Raw genomic sequence first — 12,509 nt, 5'->3', positions numbered from 1 at the left:
CGTCCCTCCCGTCTTCAAGAGAGCGAGAGTTGCACCCCTTCTGAAAAAACCTACACTTGATCCCTCCGATGTCAACAACTACAGACCAGTATCCCTTCTTTCTTTTCTCTCCAAAACTCTTGAACGTGCCGTCCTTGGCCAGCTCTCCCGCTATCTCTCTCAGAATGACCTTCTTGATCCAAATCAGTCAGGTTTCAAGACTAGTCATTCAACTGAGACTGCTCTTCTCTGTATCACGGAGGCGCTCCGCACTGCTAAAGCTAACTCTCTCTCCTCTGCTCTCATCCTTCTAGACCTATCGGCTGCCTTCGATACTGTGAACCATCAGATCCTCCTCTCCACCCTCTCCGAGTTGGGCATCTCCGGCGCGGCCCACGCTTGGATTGCGTCCTACCTGACAGGTCGCTCCTACCAGGTGGCGTGGCGAGAATCCGTCTCCTCACCACGTGCTCTCACCACTGGTGTCCCCCAGGGCTCTGTTCTAGGCCCTCTCCTATTCTCGCTATACACCAAGTCACTTGGCTCTGTCATAACCTCACATGGTCTCTCCTATCATTGCTATGCAGACGACACACAATTAATCTTCTCCTTTCCCCCTTCTGACGACCAGGTGGCGAATCGCATCTCTGCATGTCTGGCAGACATATCAGTGTGGATGACGGATCATCACCTCAAGCTGAACCTCGGCAAGACGGAGCTGCTCTTCCTCCCGGGAAGGACTGCCCGTTCCATGATCTCGCCATCACGGTTGACAACTCCATTGTGTCCTCGTCCCAGAGCGCTAAGAACCTTGGCGTGATCCTGGACAACACCCTGTCGTTCTCAAATAACATTAAGGCGGTGGCCCGTTCCTGTAGGTTCATGCTCTACAACATCCGCAGAGTACGACCCTGCCTCACACAGGAAGCGGCGCAGGTCCTAATCCAGGCACTTGTCATCTCCCGTCTGGATTACTGCAACTCGCTGTTGGCTGGGCTCCCTGCCTGTGCCATTAAACCCTACAACTCATCCAGAACGCCGCAGCCCATCTGGTGTTCAACCTTCCCAAGTTCTCTCACGTCACCCCGCTCCTCCGCTCTCTCCACTGGCTTCCAGTTGAAGCTCGCATCCGCTACAAGACCATGGTGCTTGCCTACGGAGCTGTGAGGGGAACGGCACCTCAGTACCTCCAGGCTCTGATCAGGCCCTACACCCAAACAAGGGCACTGCGTTCATCCACCTCTGGCCTGCTCGCCTCCCTACCACTGAGGAAGTACAGTTCCCGCTCAGCCCAGTCAAAACTGTTCGCTGCTCTGGCCCCCCAATGGTGGAACAAACTCCCTCACGACGCCAGGACAGCGGAGTCAATCTCCACCTTCCGGAGATACCTGAAACCCGACCTCTTTAAGGAATACCTAGGATAGGATAAAGTAATCCTTCTCACCCCCTCCCCTTAAAAGACCTAGATGCACTATTGTAAAGTGGCTGTTCCATTGGATGTCATAAGGTGAAAGCACCAATTTGTAAGTCGCTCTGGATAAGAGCGTCTGCTAAATGACTTAAATGTAAATGTAATGTAATGTTTCCACGTTTCCATGTGTTTCCATGTGTTTCCACGTTTCCATGTGTTTCCACGTTTCCATGTGTTTCCATGTGTTTCCATGTTTCCATGTGTTTCCATGTGTTTCATGTGTTTCCACGTTTCCATGTGTTTCCACGTTTCCATGTGTTTCCACGTTTCCATGTGTTTCCATGTGTTTCCACGTTTCCATGTGTTTCCATGTGTTTCCACGTTTCCATGTGTTCCATGTGTTTCCACGTTTCCATGTGTTCCATGTGTTCCATGTGTTTCCACGTTTCCATGTGTTTCCATGTGTTCCATGTGTTCCATGTGTTTCCACGTTTCCATGTGTTTCCATGTGTTCCATGTGTTCCATGTGTTTCCACATTTCCATGTGTTTCCATGTGTTTCCACGTTTCCATGTGTTTCCACGTTTCCATGTGTTTCCACGTTTCCATGTGTTTCCACGTTTCCATGTGTTTCCATGTGTTTCCACGTTTCCATGTGTTTCCACGTTTCCATGTGTTTCCATGTGTTTCCACGTTTCCATGTGTTTCCACGTTTCCATGTGTTTCCATGTTTCCATGTGTTTCCATGTGTTCCATGTGTTCCATGTGTTTCCACGTTTCCATGTGTTTCCACGTTTCCATGTGTTTCCATGTGTTTCCACGTTTCCATGTGTTTCCATGTGTTTCCACGTTTCCATGTGTTCCATGTGTTTCCACGTTTCCATGTGTTCCATGTGTTCCATGTGTTTCCACGTTTCCATGTGTTTCCATGTGTTCCATGTGTTCAATGTGTTTCCACGTTTCCATGTGTTTCCATGTGTTCCATGTGTTCCATGTGTTTCCACATTTCCATGTGTTTCCATGTGTTTCCACGTTTCCATGTGTTTCCATGTGTTCCATGTGTTCCATGTGTTTCCACGTTTCCATGTGTTTCCACGTTTCCATGTGTTTCCATGTGTTTCCACATTTCCATGTGTTTCCACGTTTCCACGTGTTTCCATGTGTTTCCACATTTCCATGTGTTTCCACGTTTCCATGTGTTTCCATGTGTTTCCATGTTTCCATGTGTTTCCATGTGTTTCCACGTTTCCATGTGTTTCCACGTTTCCATGTGTTTCCACGTTTCCATGTGTTTCCACGTTTCCATGTGTTTCCATGTGTTTCCACGTTTCCATGTGTTCCATGTGTTTCCACGTTTCCATGTGTTCCATGTGTTTCCACGTTTCCATGTGTTTCCATGTGTTCCATGTGTTCCATGTGTTTCCACGTTTCCACGTGTTTCCATGTTTCTTTAAAATGGGATGAATTTAAGTAGAGAAAGAATTGAATCAGTTGATGATTGTTTAACCCTGTGATTTATGTTCAGATAAAATAATTGTATCTGACTGCAAAACGTTTCCTGGTTGCTGTTTATGTTCACTACATCACCAACAAGCCTACAGTCGTGGCCAAAAGTTTTGAGAATGACACAAATAATATTTTCACAAAGTTTGCTGCTTCAGTGTCTTTAGATATTTTTTGTCAGATGTTACTATGGGATACTGAAGTATAATTACAAGCATTTCATAAGTGTCAAAGGCTTTTATTGACAATTACATGAAGTTGATGCAAAGAGTCAATATATGCAGTTTTTCAAGACCTCTGCAATCCGCCCTGGCATGCTGTCAATTAACTTCTGAGCCACATCCTGACTGATGGCAGCCCATTCTTGCATTATCAATGCTTGGAGCTTGTCAGAATTTGTGGGGTTTTGTTTATCCACCCATTTCTTGAGGATTGACCACAAGTTCTCAATGGGATTAAGGTTTGGGGGGTTTCCTGGCCATGGACCCAAAATATCCAGGAACAGTTTGGTGACAAACAATGCCTTTCCAACGTGATGGAGCACCTTTCCATAAGGCAAAAATTATAACTAAGTGGCTCGGGGAACAAAATATCGATATTTTGGGTCTATGGTCCAAAACCCCACGCATGAATTGTCTCAGGATGCTTTACTGTTGGCATGATACAGGACTGATGGTAGCGCTCACCTTGTCTTCTCCGGACAAGCTTTTTCCCAGATGCCCCAAACAATCAGAAAAGGGATTCATCAGAGAAAATTACTTTATCCCAGTCCTCAGCAGTCCAATCCCTGTACCTTTTGCAGAATATCAGTCTGTCTCTGATGTTTTTCCTGGAGAGAAGTGGCTTCTTTGCTGCACGTCTTGACACCAGGCCATCCTCCAAAAGTCTTTGCCTCACTGTGCGTGCAGATGCACTCATACCTGCCTGCTGCCATTCCTGAACAAGCTCTGTACTGGTGGTGCCCCGATCCCGCAGCTTAATTAACTTTAGGAGACGGTCCTGGCGCTTGCTGGACTTTCTTGGGCGCCCTGAAGCCTTCTTCAAAACAATTGAACCGCTCTCCTTGAAGTTCTTGATGATCCGATAAACGGTTGATTTAGGTGCAATCTTACTGGCAGCAATATCCTTGCCTCTGTGAAGCCCTTTTTGTGCAAAGCAATGATGACGGCACGTGTTTCCTTGCAGGTAACAATGGATGACAGAGGAAGAACAATGATTCCAAGCACCACTCTCCTTTCGAAGCTACCAGTCAGTTATTTGATCTCAATCAGCATGACAGAGTGATCTCCAGCCTTGTCCTTGTCAACACTCACACCTATGTTAAAGAGAGAATCACTGACATGATGTCAGCTGGTCCTTTTGTGGTAGGGCTGAAATGCAGTGGAAATGTTTATGGGGGATTCAGCTCATTTGCATGGCAAATAAGGACTTTGCAATTAATTGCAATTCATCTGATCACTCTTCATAACATTCTGGAGTATATGCAAATTGCCATCATACAAACTGAGGCAGCAGACTTTGTGAAAATGAATATTTGTGTCATTCTCAAAACTTTTGGCCACGACTGTACAGTCAGTGACCGGGACCTTCTGACTGAAACATTCAGTACATCAGAGTGCAGAATTATTTCAAGCCTTGTCAATGAAACAGTAATCATTAGTCTATGTAATGTATTATATTGTTCATTTCAGACATCAAGAACAAACTTCGGAGTGACAGCATTTTGATGGGCATGGATATTGTGGAAATGGTGGAGGTCGTGGGTGTTGGGTGGTCCTTTGCAAGGGGTGATGTAAGTTTCCTTCAGATAGATGACACAGGATTCTTGGTATTAAAGTCTTCCAGATAGATGACACAGACACAGGAATCTTGGTATTAAAGTCGTTAGTAATAAAATGCAATTGCAGACAGAGATTCACATACAGAATAGCTCAGTAGTCTAGAGTATAGATCTGTGTGGCGAAACAGGAGACAACACTCCTTATACTAGTTGGTGTGGACAACCTACTGTCAATCATACCTTAACATTGATACATTGGATTAGGTACAACGTATCTAAGATGAGAAAAACATGTCTAGACTGTGGTTTCTCACTCTGCTATTAGCCATCAACCACACCTGTGTAGTCTCAGACGCATTTGCTGCTTTCGGAACATCTCGGCCTTGTGGCTACGTGACTATCAATAGATGCAGGCAGTTCTCAGCCTGAGAAGTAAAGCAGTACATCTCCATTACCAAGTACTTTTCTATCATTGCACATTGCAAGCATACGAAGGTTACAACCTGATTACAGTAATCATGTCATTGGTATTTTTCTACATTGTCATTAACAGGTCACAGAGGAGTTTATGACAAATATTCAGTTCATTTAGACTGCGAGGAGAAATTCCTGAGGAGAATCTGCAATGAAGGGTTAAATTCTCAATGTTTCTTATGCCCATATTAAAACGTCTCTTTAAGTTTCTATAAAATGGGACAAAAAAATTGATGAATTTAAGTGGAGAAAGATTTGAGTCAGTAGTTGATTTTTTAACCCTGTTAAATATGTTTAAATAAAATAATTGTATCTGACTGCAAAGCGTTATCTGGTTGCTGTTGTGCATTTCCTGTTTATGTTCACTACATCACCAACAAGCCTACAGTCAGTGATCGGGACATTCTAACTGAAACATACAGTATATCATAGTGTAGAATTATTTCAAGCCTTGTCAATGAAACAGTAATCATTAGTCTATTTAGTCCATTGTATGGTTCATTTCAGTACATCAACCCAACCTTACAATGATTTATTTCAAAATCAAGGGTTTTTCAGCATATAGTTTCAATCTATTGATGTGTACTATGAGGCCCAGCCCCTTTATCATTGCCCCTCAGAACAGGCTTCGGGGTCTAGGGGGGATGTTGCCCCTAGTTACTGATCAACAACCTGTCACGAGATTTTCCACCCCAATGATGATAATGATGATAACTAAACAATAATTTAAGCTTTGACCAATTCCCGAGGTTTGTAAGACTCTGGGTTTAATAATAATTACGCAAAGACTAAGATTCTGCAAAAGGTTAGTTGTAGTTTATCCAGAGAGCTCTGAAGTCAAACAATGCATACACAGTCATTTTATAAGTCTTATCCCCACCGGCCTGGCAGTTTCTCCCCGTGCCTGTCCTCCCTAGATTAGAGGGGCCTTGGAAAGGCCCTCTGTCCTGTTATCAGTTGTCAGAGTTACAACCAGGTCATGTGTAGTTCAATTGTCCTTTGTTTTCTCAACCATCCATTTCTCACCCTTAACTTGTCTCACACATACATTATTGGATTATAGTCTTATAATTCTAATACATTTCACATCATCTTATAATTAGAATACATTTCACATAGTCTTATACGTTTCAGGGGGGAATTCTTTAGTCATTACTTTAAACATATAAATTACTTTATCACAAACTTCGGAGTGAACGAATCAGCTGAGCGAGACAGTCAGGCATTTTGATGGGCATGGATATCGTGTAAATGGGGGAGGTCGTGGGCATCGCCATGGGAGTCCTAGGATTAAAACTGGCAGTCGTGATCTGTGCTCTCCCCACCTGAATAGAGACAACCTTCATAGCAACTAACTTTACCAACACAGATGTGGTCTTGTACGGCCTGTGGATGAGCTGTGTGACCCAAGGCGTGGGAGATACACGGTGTGAGGTGTACAACTCCATTGGGTGGTATTTGCCCGATGTTCTGCAGGCCGCCAGAGCCATGATCCTCATTGCCATCATCCTGGGGGTTCTGGGGGTCGTGGTCTCCATGGTCGGTGCCAAGTGAGCCAACTGCGTCAAAGACGAAACGTCTCAGGACAAGTTGATAAATTTAGCTGAAATACAATTAATCTTGGCCGGAATTATCATCCTCATCCCTGTTTTCTTGGTAGCAATATCAATCATCGACCATTCCACGCAGATCGAAAGAAAGACACTATTGGGGGCCTCGCTGTACTTCGGCTGGGTGGCGGCCACCCTGCTCCTGATCGGAGGGTCATACTGTGCATCACTGTGGGAATCTTTGGATGTATAGTCTACCTAGTGGCCTGTTATATCTCTGTAGGGAATTACCCTGAATCCCAATATATGGACGTATGGATGGTTCTGATGACGATCACCTCCATCTCCTCCTTCCTGGGAGATCTAGGAGTGATGGGGTCCATATTTGGGACCAGGTGCTGTAACTGCATCAAGATTTACAGGACAAGGGTCAAGGCCAGGTTTATCGTTGCAATATTCTTCATCCTGGCCATTATACTGCAGCTCACCACTGAATTTGAGGTTTTCCATTACTTGATAATGGATGTCCACCTGCAGCTCACATATCTTGTCTGGTTTATCCGATACGACCTGATTGTTTTAGCTGAGTTGAGTAGCTGGTCCGCCTCCATGCTCCTGATAGGAGGGACCAGACAGGGCTACTGCATTTTCAAGAGGAACTAGCCAGACTACTAGCCTTTGGTCGCCTTTCCTTCCAGTTCTCTGCTGCCAATGACTGGAATGAACTGCAAAAATCACTGAAGCTGGAGACTCATATCTCCCTCACTAGCTTTAAGTACCAGCTGTCAGAGCAGCTCACAGATCACTGTACCTGTACGTAGCCCATCTGTAAACAGCCCATCTATCTACCTCATCCCCATGCTGTGTTTATTTATTTATCTTGCTCCTTTGCACCCCAGTATCTCTACATGCACATCATCTTCTGCACATCTACCATTCCTGTGTTTAATTGCTACATTGTCATTTCTTCGCCACCATGGCCTATTTATTGCCTTAACTCCCTTATCTTACCTCATTTGCACTTTTTTTCTTATTTTTTCTACTGTATTATTGACTGTATGTTTTGTTTATTCTATGTGTAACTCTGTGTTGCTGTATGTGTCCAATTGATATGCTTTATCTTGGCCAGGTCGCAGCTGCAAATGAGAACTTGTTCTCAACTAGCCCACCTGGTTAAATAAAGGTGAAATAAAAAAAATAACAACAAAACCAGAATGAGGTCAATGTCCTTCCAGGATACCCGGGCCAGGTCGATTAGAAAGGCCTGCTCGCTGAAGTGTTTTAGGGAGAGCTTTGACAGTGATGAGCGGTGGTCGGTTGACCGCAGATCATTACGGATGCAGGCAATGAGGCAGTGATCGCTGAGATCCTGGTTGAAGAAAGCAGAGGTGTATTTGGAGGGCAGGTTGGTAAGGATGATATCTATGAGGTGTCCGTGTTTACGGATTTGGGGTTGTACCTGGTAGGTTCATTGATCATTTGAAAGAGATTGAGGGCATCAAGCTTAGATTGTAGGACGGCCGGGGTGTTCAGCATGTCCCAGTTTAGGTCACCTAACAGCACGAGCTCAGAAGAAAGATAGGGGGCAATCAATTCACATATGGTATCCAGGGCACAGCTGAGGGCAGAGGGTGGTCTGTAGCAAGCGGCAATGGTGAGAGACTTGTTTCTGGAAAGGTGGATTTTTAAAAGTAGGAGCTCAAATTGTTTGGGCACAGACCTGGATAGTAAGACAGAACTCTGCAGGCTATCTCTGCAGTAGATTGCAACTCCGCCCCCTTTGGCAGTTATATCTTATCGGAAAATGGACATTTCAGGGTTTTTGGTGGTCTTCCTAAGCCAGGATTCAGACACAGCTAGGACATCTGGGTTGACAGAGTGTGCTAAGGCAACGAATAAAACAAACTTAGGGAGGAGGCTTCATATGTTAACATGCATGAAACCAAGGCTTTTACGGTTACATAAGTCAACAAATGAGAGCGCCTGGGGAATGGGAGTGAAGCTAGGCACTGCAGGGTCTGGATTAACCTCCACATCACCAGAGGAACAGAGTAGGAGTAGGATAAGGGTCGGCTAAAGGCAATAAGAACTGGTTGTCTAGTACGTTTGGAACAGAGAGTAAAAGGAGCAGGTTTCTGGGCACAGAAAAATTGATTCAAGGCATAATGTACAGACAAAGGTATGGTAGGATTAGAATACATTAGAGGTAAACCCATGCACTGAGTGACGATGAGAGATATAATGTCCCTAGAAACATAATTTAAACCAGGTGAGGTCACTGCATGTGTGGGAGGTGGAACTAAAGGGTTAACTAAGGCGTATTGAGCAGGGCTAGAGGCCCTATAGTGAAATAAGGCAATAATTACTAACCAAGACAGAAATGGACAAGGCATATTGACATTAGGGAGAGGCATGCGTAGCCGAGTGATCATAGCGGTACAGTGAGTGGCTCGGGCCGGAGACACGGCGATTCAGGTAGCTAGCGGGCCGGGGCAAGCAAGCTAGCAGAAGGGCCTTAGAGGGACGTTGCGATGGAAAAAGTCTGTTGTAGCCCCCTCGTGCTGTTACATCTGCAGACCAGTCGTCGTGGATCAGCAGGGCTCTGTGTGGTAGGGTCCAAGCCAATTGGCAGAATAGGTATCGTGGCCAAAGAATTTGTCCGATGGGCCTCTTAAGCTAACAGTCTGATATGCTCTAGACAGCCTGGCAGGCTAGCAGATGGGCATTCAGGGGACGTCGCGATGAAGGAGCCAGTGGATAAACCCCCTCGGGCGAATTACGTCGGTAGTCCAGTCGTGATGGGTCGGCGGGGTCCAGGCCGATTGGCACAATAGGTATTGTAACCCAAGGAGTGGCTGATGGACCTCTTCGGCTAGCTGGGAGATAGCAAGGCTAGCGAGGCTAGCTCCAGGACAATTGGTTCTTGCTTCTGGACAGAGACGTTAGACAGGAGTGGCCACTCAGATAGCAGCTAACTAGCTGCGATGATCCAGGTGAAAAGGTTCAGAGCTTGCGGTAGGAATCTGGAGATATGGAGAAAAATAAATCCAATTTGCTCTGGGTTGAGTCGCGCTGTGCAGACTGGCGAGAGTTGTCCGGGCTAATAGTAGCTGATGACCGCTAGCAGTGGCTAGCTGGCTACTAGCTAGTTAGCTGGATAGCTTCTGTTGGGGTTCCGGTTCAGAAGTAAAGAAATAGCAGATCCATACCACATTGGTTGGGGCGGATTGCCGGAGAGTATGTTGAAGTTGAGGTTCAGAAAAATATAAATAAATATATGCGAAGAAGAAAGATCTAAAAAGATATATACATGGGACACGACAAGACGAGAACAAAAAGACGTCTGACTGCTACACCATCTTGGATCAATTTTAAAGAAACATAAAGAGAAGTATCAATAGGACGTCAGAGAGGAAACAGTCAGAAAATGTCCCTTCATTGCAGTCTCCTCAAGAACTCCCAGTCTAAATTAACTGAATATTTGAACACAATATGTCATAAACTCCCCTTTGACATGTTAAAGACAAGATGGAACAATAACTATGTTGCTTTCACACCTATCTGGGCCCTTACAATAGTATAACATTGAACAGAAAGGATGGAGACCATTTTTCATCATAGAATCATACAATTATTGGATTCCTATAGTTTTTGTAACAAGAAAGTAGTTTTTGTCGAGGCTAGCTACTTCCTCTTCAAGGTGCTGCAGCAGAGTATGGTCCCTCCTATCAGGAGCATGGAGGCAGACCATCTTTTGAATTCAGCAGAAAATACAAAACCTTCCACATGTATTCAGGAAAATGATGCTTCAAGTAATAGGTCAAGAAGACAGTGGTAAAAACTGCAGGTTTACATCCCGGATGAAGAATATTCCAGTAATAAACCTGGATTTGACCCTGGTCCTGTTACTCTTGATGCAGGTACAACACTTGGACCCAAAGTTTGATACTTCTCTTTTATGTTTCTATAAAATGGGATGAATTTAACAAGACATTTGTGGTGTGGTTGAAAAACAAGTTTTAATGACTCCAACCTAAGTGAATGTAAACTTCTGACTTCAATTGTATATCAAAAAATTGGTGAGGGCACTAGAACAGTCTGCTTTACCTGGCCTCACCCTACTCGAATCTGAAGTCAAATGTCTACTGTTTGCTGATGATCTGGTGCCTACAGCAGCACCTAGATCTTCTGCACAGATTCTGTCAGACCTGGGCTCTGACAGTAAATCTCAGTGAGACAAAGAAATAGTGTTCCAAAAAAGGTCTAGTTGCCAGGACCACAAATATAAAATCTATCAAGACACCGTTGCCCTAGAGCACACAACATTTTTTACATTCCTTGGCCTAAACATCAGCGCCACATGTTACTTCCACAAAGCGGTGACTTGGCCTTCTTTGCTATCAAAAAGGGACATCAAATTAAACATTCCAATTACGATCTGGCTAAAAATACTTGAATCAGTTGTAGAACACATGCCCTTTCTGTTTCTGAGGCCTCGGGTCCACTCACCAACCAATAATTCACAAAATGGGACAAACACCAAATTGAGACTGCATGCAGAATTATGCAAAAATATTCTTTGTGTACAACGTAGAATGCCAAATAATGCATGCAGAGCAGAATTAGGCCGATACCAGCTAATTATCAAAATCCAGAAAAGAGCCGTTAAATTCTAAAACCACCTTAAAGGAAGCAATTCCCAAACTTCCATAACAAAGCCATCACGTATAGAGAGATAAACCTGGAGAAGAGCCCCCTAAGCAAGCTAATCCTGTTCAAAAACACAGACACCACAGATCCCTAGGACAGTAACATAATTAGACCCAACCAAATCATGGGAAAACAAAAAGATATTTACTTTACACACTGAAAATCATTTACAAAACAACAAAGCAAACAGAAAGTACACAGTGTCAGATTACTAGGCCACTGTGACCAAAATGAAGGAAATCTTTGACTCTGTAGAGACTCAGTGAGCATAGCCTTGCTATTGAGAAAGCTGTTGGCTCTCAAGAGAAGGCAGGCTATGTGCACACTGCCCACAAAATGAGGTGGAAACTGAGCTGCATTTCCTAACATGCCAAATCTATGACCGTATTAGAGACACATATTTCATCAGATTACATAGACCCACAAAGAATTAGAAAATAAATCAAATTTTGATAAACTCACATATCTATTTGGTGAAAAACCACAGTATGCAGTCACAGAAGGAAGATTTGTGACCTGTTGCCACAAGAACAGGGCAACTAGTGTAGAACAAACACCAATGTAAAAACAACCTATATGTATGTTTATTTATTTAGCATTTTGTACTTTAACTATTTGCGCATCATCACAAGACATAATATGACATTTATTGTTTTTGAACTTTTGTGTAATGTTTACTCTTCATTGTTTATTGTTCATTTCACTTTTGTTTATTATCTATTTCACTTGCTTTGGTAATTTAAACATATATTTCCCGTGCCAATAAAGCCCTTAAATTGAAATTAAATTGGAGGGAGAGGGAGAGAAAAGAGAGAGAGAGAGGAACAAATATGTGAAGAGAATGGAATAGAGAGAGAGAATGGAATAGAGAGAGAGAGAATGGAATAGAGAGAGAGAAGAGTGAGAGGGATACATATGTGGAGAGAATGGAATAGAGAGAGAGAGAATGGAATAGAGAGAGAGAAGAGTGAGAGGGATAAATATGTGAAGAGAATGGAATAGAGAGAGAGAGAATGGAATAGAGAGAGAGAAGAGTGAAAAGGACAAGTATGTGGAGAGAATGGAATAGAGAGAGAGAAGAGTGAGAGGGATACATATGTGAA

General features: G+C 43.8%; 1 pseudogene; it reads left to right on the top strand.

Moving 5' to 3' along the window:
* Nucleotides 1-6,376: 6,376 nt before the first annotated feature.
* LOC135562548 (claudin-4-like) lies at nucleotides 6,377-7,359 on the top strand (annotated as a pseudogene).
* Nucleotides 7,360-12,509: the final 5,150 nt, after the last annotated feature.

This window comes from Oncorhynchus nerka, linkage group LG19 (assembly GCF_034236695.1).
Source record: "Oncorhynchus nerka isolate Pitt River linkage group LG19, Oner_Uvic_2.0, whole genome shotgun sequence".
Lineage (NCBI taxonomy): Eukaryota > Metazoa > Chordata > Actinopteri > Salmoniformes > Salmonidae > Oncorhynchus > Oncorhynchus nerka.
The sequence above is the reverse complement of the archived record's forward strand: the minus strand, read 5'-3'. Positions and strand labels throughout refer to the sequence as shown.